Raw genomic sequence first — 10,459 nt, 5'->3', positions numbered from 1 at the left:
TATTGTTTCTGTTTTCCTATTTGAAGTCCTGACATGCTTTGCTTGCATCCTCTCAATTGGAGATGAATTGGAACTTTCTACAGGGTTTATGCTGAAACTGTTGAATGTTTTTTGGATTCTTTTATCTACTCGAGTCTTTTATGGAGTAATGCTATTCGTTCCTACCAAACTTCCCGAATTGTTAAACCGAATGAGGTGGCAGCATATGTGGCATCAACGTCAGCATATATTCTTTATCCTAGTCAACCAAATTAAAAAAAAAAATAAAAATAAAACAAGATAACTCTCCCAAAATGAAGCCCAGCCCTAGATTAGCTCCCTTCTTGCGGTTGCCGGCCCGTCTACCTCTCTTGCCCTCGCAGTCGTCGTTGCCATCGCCAGTCCCAGTTTTCCTTCATGCTGGCGCTGTTTCGACTCATGTTGTTGTCGTTCCAACTCACGCGGTCGTTGTTCTGGTCCTGGCTCCCTTCATGTCGTGGTCATTCAAACTCACACCGTCACTTTCCCTCATGCGGCTTCTTGTGGCCACCTCTTCTTCTTTGTCTCGCCCCATCTTCTTCTCAATCCCTCCATATCGCTTCTCTCAGCCCTATGTCTCCTTCTACTTCATCGAACTAGCCGGAGATGGCTCTTGAAGGTTTTGCAAGCTAAGAACGTCGCCAACGAAGTGAGCATATGCCTCCCAGTGACAATCTGGTGCCTTTTCTCTCCTACTCCTTTGACCTTTTTTCGCTGTGATTTTTTTTTTTTTAGCTTTATTTATCATGGGTGGAAGAGAAATATAAGTTTGATAAACCAAAGATAGTGGCGCCATATGATGGCATGCTTGTCTTTCTCTGTTTTCATGAATATTTTTCTGAGATTGTTAAGTTCTATGGCTTCATTTGTCAATAATGTTGCATTGCTAGAATTGCTAGAATGAGTAGAGAAAAGTGATGTGATTGTTCTTTTGTGTTTGAAAGAATGCATGCTAGAATTTTCAATTCTTGAAGTTTCCTCTATTTTCAATCAATCCAATCTTGAACATGGTCTAAGTGCTTCGTTGGTTTTTATGTGCAATATGAAACTAAAGATAAGTTCTACTTGTAGTGTGCCTTGACGATTGAGTTGTTTGACATTTTGTAATCTTGTATGAATTGGTAGTATGTATACATAGCTTGGATATCTGATTATGTTAGTTATACAAAGAATAGTTTAAAATTGAAACCATGGGATGAGTGATTCATGGAGTGAAGTTCTGTGTAGAATTTTTTGAAGAAAAAAATTGAGGTTGTTCTGTTGCGTCTAAAGAATGCATTGCTAGAATTTTCTGCTTGCTGTTTTTCCCCTAATTTCAGTCAATCCGATTGCAAGCATATCCTTTAAGTTATCTCAGTTTTATGTTCAATATGAGCTGAAGATAAACTCTACTTTGTCATTGTGTGTATTAATAATCGAATCGATTGTATTAATGGATAACTTATAGGTAGAACTCTTATGTAATTGAATTTGAGCTCTGAATTTTGGAAATGATAATAGAGTTTTGGTGTTATTCTTCATGCAAACAATTTGAATCTCTCAATGGAAAATGAGAAGCTAAAATCACATATTCAAGGGATGCAATGTAGAGTAATAGAGCTGGAGAAAGTTTGCAGAAAAATGCAGACACATATGACACAATTCAAGAAAACCAAGTTATCCAGTTCTTCAACTGTAGGAAGATCACTCTCAAGACTTTGTTCATGAATTTTTCTGCAAATTATTTTACACATAATGTTGTACAACAACTGGAAATGCGTGTATTTGTGTGAGAATTAAAGTTGAATGTATTGTACAACAACTAGAAATTGAATTAAAGTTTTTTGCAAATTATTTCACACATAATGTTGTACAACGTCTGGTAATTGATATTTGCTATACATTCACATAAACCCAAAAAAACAAAACAATGAAATATCTTCAAAACTTGTTCTATGTATTGATATCTGTTGTACATTCACATAAACTCCAAAAAAAAACAAAACAATGAGTCACTTGGATACCCTTGATGAAGAATTTTGCAAATCAAATAAACCCTAAAAAAATGGGGCAAATTTTTACCCTAAAAACAATTGATGAAGTACTACATTGACAATAATCCACATAAAAACATTCAAATCAAACTCGAGACTAAATTACATCACTCACACGACGATTAAATCGTAAAAAGAAAAAACAAACAACAAAATTTATTCCCATCAAACCACAAGAAATCAAGATGCAATCACAACATCTACAATGAAATAGAATTCCAAATCCCAATTCCAACATCAACAATTCCAAAACTCCAACTTGTAAATTAAATCAGTGTCCATCAACAATCCCAAAACCTGGAATGTATCCTTCAAATGCTCATCTACTGTAAAAAATCAAAAAATCAAAACTAATAACTGAAATCAAAAAACAACAAACACCAATACTACAAAAGAGAGAGCGAGAGAGAAGGAGAGAGAAGGAGAGAGAGAGAAACCATACCTTGATCCATTAGATATAATTCTCTTGTTGGTGAACATAAAGGAAATTAAACATAACAAAACCCACACTACATCTCAAGCTTAACAACTCTTCAAAACAAAACCCACACTACATGTCAAGCTTAAACATTACAATAAGCTCTATAAACTTTCCTCCACTACTTCAGGTGTAAATATAATATCTTGCAAGAACAACAATACATGATTAAGTACCTCTTGCCCAATTAAAAGAAGGTCATTTATACAACTAAATCACATATCATGTAGTGTTCCTTTTTAGTTACTTGCAACGAAGTATCAATGCTTAGATTTTGTAAAGTAAATCTATCGACATGTATATTTAATGTGCTTGGAAGAGTATTTGAAATCACCTAAGGGAATTTTTTTTAATTATATTGTATTAAAAAATTTTGTGAAATACCATAACAAATATAAATGTTAAATTCAAACATTACCACACTTTCTTGAATACAAAGTTGAACATGAGTGTCATTTAAAGTTTGTGCATCTCCCTTTGTTTGCTTTTTCTGAAAAAACAAAAATTCACATTAGAGGCAAGAAATTATTATACAAGTGGAAAATTTTAATGTACAATATGATTACCTTTCTCTTATTTCTAGTAATAATTTTCTCAGCTTTGACTTCTTTCTTTTTTATGGCGGTTGGCCCTTACTCTACACTTTTAAAGGAGTTAGAAATTTTGTAGTTGAAGAGGTTGCTTGGTGTTGGTTATGATTTTCTTCCCTCAAAACTGGTGGTAGAAGTTGCTCTGAATGACTCTCCCAAGAAATTGTATTGTCCATCAGCTTCTTTATTGCCCCATCAACACATTTCATTAAAAAATTATATCTCCCCATGGATTGTATTCCAATTTCAGCAGCTTTAGAAAATTGAGCACATAAGTTGTTGTATCGCACTTTCCGCTCACAAGTTTCTGTGCCATCATAACAATTCATCAGATAAGTATGCCTGAGTTTGATATTTTTCTCCAGCGGGGTAAAATATATTGAGATGGAAAATCTTTTACATTCCTCTTGATAAAAACCTTGCATATATGCCTGCAAATAATTCTTCTAAACTCAAATAAAAGGCATAAACACTTGGTGTCAAGTTCAATTTCATTATAATATACAATGAATACAACTTCTTTTCTGAGTCTGCCTTCTTTTCCTTTGAAAATGTCTGTCACATGAAATGTAGATATTGGCCCATTTGAATTGACAAGTGCAAGATCGCAATATAGCATTCCTCTCAATTCATCTTCAAACAACTTGAAATTTTCATTTGTATAAACTTCTAATAATTGCCTCTCAAAATAACAATCTGTTAACATTGGAAAGCATGTGTAAAAAGAAGCAAAATCAACATTGTTTTTCCTTTTCAATCTTACTTTTCAATGCATTGTCATATTGCTCCACAAATTTTTTTAATGATGTTGTAGGGCCAATGTAGCCATAAAAAAACATTTATGCTTTCACTTATTTGAGAGGTAGACATTTTTACCCAAAAAACTCTTTTTATATGAACTGGAGCCCAGCGTCGCCAATTTTGATATAAAAAAAATCAGTCATACATTTTTTTTTTTCTATATTATAGTCTTTTATCATCTTCAACCAAATGTCTTCGAATTCTTGAGTATCCACTGCCTCATAAACAATACTCTTCAAAATCTTCTTTATTGCCTTGTACTCATTGAATCTTCCAAGCTTCTCAAGAATCTTCTTCATTATATGCAAAAGACAAAGCCGGTGATGAGAATTCAGAAAAACAGTCTTAATCGCACCTTGAATTACCATGCATTGATATGTAATTATTGTCTTTGGGGCCTACCAGACATGCATTCTAACCATGTCTTAAATAGACAAATGTAAGTTGACGTATCTTCCTTTAATAACAAACCATATCCAAATACTATGGTTTGCCTATGATGGTTTACATCAACGAAAGGAGCAAAAGGCATGTCATACTTATTTGTTAAGTATGTTGTGTCATATAATACCACATCACCAAAAACCTCATAAGCTGTTTGGACCTTACATCTACCAAAAAACATTTCTCAAACAACCTTCCTCATCCATATCAATCATATAAAAAAAAATTGAATTTCTTTGGTGCATACGAGAGAAATAATTCTCAAGTGCTTCAGCGTCCCCAACTCCAAGCCTAAGCTGCCTTGCTTTTGTAATATAGTTCCTGCAATCCTTCTCAGAGTATGTTAAGTTCTCATAACCGCCACTTTCAATAGCTAAAGAATGAAAATTCTTAATCAAGCCTATACCCACTTGATCATTTAATTCAAGCCTCCTTTTTCACATATCCATCCATTTTTAAATGCACTTTTGAAAACAAGATTTATGTGGACTACGTAGCATGATTATGCTCCAAATTGACACGGGATATAGTACATCGATCGTTCATTATTGATTATAACATTGATCTTGGCTTGACAATTCATTTTGGTAGATAGCCTTGGGTTGAAAAACATTTTTGGCGATGGACATCCTTTTTCCCACCTCTTACACATGAAAGTGTGTAATACTTTAATTTTCCATCTTCTCCCGATCTTGTGCTTCATTTTGTAATGCCAAAACTTTCTTGCCGAGCAAACTCAATGTAGAGATTGTAAACTTCTTCTTCAGAATTAAGTATCATTCCTGCCTTTAGAACAACTTTTCCATGTAGTAAATCCTCTATACTAGAAGATCCAGCTTTTGTCTTATTTTTGCTCAGTTCAGAAGACACATGTTCCAATTCCACCATATTGTTTTTTATTTAGATCTATATTGATTAATATATATATATATATATATATATAATAAGTGTAGTATAATTAAATATACTATCATAACTTTATTGTTCCATAGCTTTCAACCAAAACCATGTCAAGTGCTTGCATATGCTTCCTTAAAGACTACAAAACTTTGAAGAAACATTTTGTTAAAATAAACCCTCATATTTTACAAGAATTGAGATTTACTTAAAGGGTGAAGCTGAAAAAGTAGTTAATAAAATGAAGGTTAAAAAGATCCAAAATATCTCCAACAAAGTTTTTATATTCTTGCCTACTTCATTCAAATAAAATAGCAGAACATGGTTCCATAAACCAAAAATCAATCCAAGCAACATATACAGTACTAAATTCTCAAAAATAACACAAACAATCAATAATCCTTACATTACTCAAAATCTCATTCAATGTGAAAACAAAGATACAACAATGACCTGATAACTTCTAATGGACGAAAGGAAACCATTAAGAAAATCACCAGGGTCTCTGATATTAAAGGGTCTTAATTGTTTTTAATTAACACCAAGTGTGCAAATTAGACCCAATTGTAGCTCAAGAGCAGTATCTCTTCCTCTTTGACAAGAAGAATAAAAGATGAATTGAATTTGGAGAAAAAAGGCAAGATCTTTTACCTCGATGTCTACTGGAAACTAGAGGGGTAAATAAATTCAATGAGATGGCTCAGTAACGGTGAGAAAGAGAGCCGGGACAGGACGGCGATGGCGTGAGCCGGGACAGGACAGCGACAGCACGTGGGCATTCAGCTTGAGTCGGAACGACAATGGCTTGATGGGGAGCTGGGACTGGGACGACGACGGCAACTGCGACGGCCAATGTGAGAAGGAGAGACAGGGCGGAGATCGTGAGAGGGAATATGAGGAGAGTAATCTCGGGTTGCTTGGATGGAGACTTTTTGTTGTTTTTATTTTTTATTTTTAAATTCAACTGACTAGGAAAGAGAATATATGCTGCCACCTCATTCGGTTTAACAATTCGGGAGGTTTGATGGGAACGAATAGCATTACTCTCTTTTATGTGCACTACATTAGCAGATGAACTTTAGAAGTCAATTCAAAATTCAAAGCAATACTACACTACTTAGATCTTTTACTTGTGTTGGTAATTAATTCAAGGGAAAAGCCTTTTTTTGGTAATTGATTCAAGGCAATACTACATTACATAGAGTTACTCACAACACCACGTGGTTTTTCAAAAAACTTAGATAAATTATAACTTTTGTATGTAATCAAACCTTTTTTTTTTTTTTTGGGAGAAAAAGAGACAAGCGTTATATACATCAGGCGTGCACATGGTCTGAGAATTAATTATCGAACCCGCATACCCACAACTGGTGACCCATTACCATTATTGCATCTAACGAGTTTTGAACTCAAAACCTTTTGAATGTCTCATCTTCATTTTTCATAATAAGATCAATCTGCATTTGAGGTATGGTAGATTTAGTGTATGTTATTAAACTTGTCAAATAATTATATATATAAATGGATAAACCAAAATTTATTAAAAACAATAGTATATAGGCTCAATTATATATATATTCTCAACAATTGTATGTTTTATTATTGCCTTTAAATTTTAAACTTAAAATATGACTCTAACAGCTTTTAAGAATAAAAAATAAAAAAATTGAATTGTATTAGATTAATACCACATCTTTAACGGTTAAATTGAGAGGATATATATTTATAAAAACTATATTACATCCCTATAAAGAATTCAGTATCAATAAATTAAAAAATCATTAGCAAAACAAATAACCTTTTCATGTTTAATATCGGCTTATGGTTGGTGTATATACTTGCACAAAATTTTTAAGTTATTAGATTATCAGTACCAAATTGAATTCAATTAGGAATCAATAGCTGATTCACATCCAATTTTAATTTCATTCAATGAACTAATTAGTAATTTCAGTAAATAGAGAATATTCGAATGGACATGCTCATGCTACCATGAACATGAATCCAAGTTAAGTAGTTAACTAAAACGTTAGGACCCGATCAAGCAACAAATTAAATACCTTTATTACCCACCCATCGATCCACAAAACTCTCCTTCAACCAAGGTTAGTTTAGTCATTTAGAGTCTATATAAACGCATGCTAGGGTTTTGAGTCCCTCGCCGCCGAGGGTGGGAGCTCGAAGAAGCAGGTCCTTCTCTAGACTTTGATCACCATTGCTGTTTTCTCTTCGATTTTTCTTCAGTTTTGATCTGTGTTCATGAGCTCATCGATTAAATTTGTTGTTATTAGTGATTAGATTCACATCCCCTCTTGTTTTTTCTGCAATTTTTCCTATTCTTAGATGCATTTGGTGCCAGGAATAGTTGTTTTTGAGATTCTCGAGCGATGATTTAGCTTTTTTGGGTAGATTTATGAAACCTTATTGGCTTTTATGATTGATTCATGGAGTTATCTTTGTTATCTGAAATGATGTTTTGTTTAGGAGGGCGAAGGATGTCTCACAGGAAGTTTGAGCACCCTCGTCACGGATCCCTGGCTTCCTTCCAAGGAAGCGATCTTCTCGTCACCGTGGAAAGGGTATGCATCTCTATTTCTCTGAAAGATTGGATTTTTTTTTTTTTTTAATGTATCAATCTAAGAAGGGGTTTATGCAAGAATTGATGTGGAATACATGATGCAGTGAAGGCGTTCCCAAGGGATGACCCATCAAAGCCCTGCAAGCTTACTGCTTTCCTTGGGTACAAGGCTGGGATGACCCACATTGTCCGTGAGGTTGACAAACCTGGATCAAGTGAGTTTCCAGATGTCTTCCTTGCAATCAAGTTAGATTGTTGGCTTTTGGTTGTAAAAGCTTGTTTTTACTGAATTTATTATTCGTTATTTTAGCATTTTAGAGTTATAACATGCTTAGTTTTCCTTAGAATTATATATGATTTTCTTGTTAACCTGTTGGTTGGCTACTAAATCATTGTGCCATTTGTGTCACATATGTCCTTAGCAGTAGAAATTCTTCATATGTATAATTCACTAGGAAATAGGTTCTATTTTGACTCTATCTTCCATCTTACTTGGTGTTTTACTTAAAAATGAGTGGTCATTGATTGAAGTGTTTTATTTCCAGTCAGCATCAAATGACGCATCTCTTAAAAATTCTTGATTTTTTTATTTTAGTTTAATGCCTTTGTCATGCATTTTTCTTTACTTGATATATTGAGTGCTATAATATGCTCACAACTTCTCCAGAGCTTCACAAGAAGGAAACATGTGAGGCTGTTACAATTATTGAAACTCCACCTATGGTGGTTGTTGGTGTGGTTGGCTATGTTAAGACTCCTCATGGTCTTCGCACTCTCAACACTGTATGGGCTCAACATCTCAGTGAGGAAGTAAAGAGGAGGTTCTACAAGAACTGGTATAGGGCCAAGAGGACAGCATTCAAAAGTTACTCGAAGAAGTTTGAAAGTGATGAGGGAAAGAAGGAAATTCAGTCACAGCTGGAGAAGATGAAGAAATATGCATCTGTTGTTCGTGTTCTTGCTCACACTCAGGTGCTTTCTCTGCCCAATGCTAATTCTAGTTTATGTCTTGTATATAACTGCAACTTCATTTTGCGACAACAGTATTAGGAAGGATTTTATTAGTTAGAACTCATTGCAAATGTAGAAAAATATTGACATTACTGAAAGATGAAAGTATATCTAAGCCAAACCCTCTCTTAACCACCTTTGGATGCCTTATTGTATAGATAAAAGAAGATGAAGGGTTTGAAGCAGAAGAAGGCTCACCTGATGGAGATCCAGGTCAATGGTGGGACTATTGCAGAGAAGGTGGATTTCGCATATGGATTCTTCGAAAAAGCAAATCCCAATTGATGCTGTCTTCCAAAAGGATGAAATGATTGATATCATTGGTGTCACCAAGGGTAAGGGTTATGAAGGCGTGGTCACTCGTTGGGGTGTTACTCGACTTCCCCGCAAGACCCACAGGGGTCTGCGCAAGGTTGCTTGTATTGGTGCATGGCATCCTGCTAGGGTTTCCTTCACTGTTGCTCGTGCTGGGCAGAATGGATATCACCACCGCACTGAAATGAACAAGAAGATCTACAAGCTTGGCAAAGCCGGAGATGAAAAATCACAAGGCACTCACTGAATTTGACAGGTCAGCTTAACATTACTGTGTTCTCTCTTGTTTTGCTACAAAAAATCATTCTTGTACTCATAATTTGTGACATTTTTCATCGATAGGGACTGAGAAGGACATCACTCCCATGGGTGGTTTCCCTCACTATGGAGTTGTGAAAGATGACTATCTATTGATCAAAGGATGCTGTGTCGGCCCCAAGAAGAGAGTTGTTACCCTTCGTCAGTCTCTACTGAAGCAAACATCTCGTGTTGCTCTTGAGGAAATCAAACTCAAATTCATCGACACTTCTTCCAAATTTGGTCATGGTCGTTTCCAGACCACTCAAGAGAAACAGAAGTTTTATGGAAGGCTCAAGGCTTAAACCTTGCCCTATATTCTCTGATGATGATCTCTTGATGGGATCATGTTACTTTTGTTATGAAGGACAAATTTCCCTTCGTTTCTCATTTGCTGTTTATCTTTTATCCGAACATTTTGAGTTATCTTTATTCTTGCAAGACTTGCAAGGCGAGACTGATTTTGAAATTTATTATAAGTTTTCAACTTGAATTTGTTTGAGTTTACACAGTGGTGATCTATATTTGTTATGTTTGTTTACCTGTTTTTCTTGTTGCAGTGAGGGCAAGTGTTTTTAAAAATTATTATATTATTATTACTCGTGTAAGATAAATGACATAAAAATGAAATGTTTTAATAATTGTATTAAGTATGTCTTCAAATAAAGAAATCTTTTTAAATAAATGAGTACTGGTTTGTAAATTTTATCAGAAAATATGTTTAATAGATGATATAAATTTTTAATGGTTATATTTGCAATAAAAATAAATATAAAAAGTCTAAAAACATGGGGAAAAATGGTAATGTTGGTTTTGCTAATTTATCAATAAATTTAAAACTATCCTAATGATTCAAGCTTCAACCTTCAACGGAAAAAAAAACTCACATTACTAGAATGATTAATAATAATAAACTATAATTAACTTTTTATTATTTGATTTTATTTTTCAAACCGAAGTTGCATGCCGTTGGACCGCCACCTGCTGGCTAGGATAG

At 34.4% G+C, this 10,459-nt stretch overlaps 1 pseudogene; it reads left to right on the top strand.

Moving 5' to 3' along the window:
• Window positions 1-7,729: 7,729 nt before the first annotated feature.
• Window positions 7,730-9,969, top strand: LOC120259491 (annotated as a pseudogene).
• The last annotated feature ends 490 nt before the right edge of the window (window positions 9,970-10,459 follow it).

The sequence above is a fragment of the Dioscorea cayenensis genome, chromosome 4 (genome assembly GCF_009730915.1).
Source record: "Dioscorea cayenensis subsp. rotundata cultivar TDr96_F1 chromosome 4, TDr96_F1_v2_PseudoChromosome.rev07_lg8_w22 25.fasta, whole genome shotgun sequence".
NCBI classification, from domain to species: domain Eukaryota; kingdom Viridiplantae; phylum Streptophyta; class Magnoliopsida; order Dioscoreales; family Dioscoreaceae; genus Dioscorea; species Dioscorea cayenensis.
This window is presented reverse-complemented; position numbering and strand designations above follow the sequence as displayed.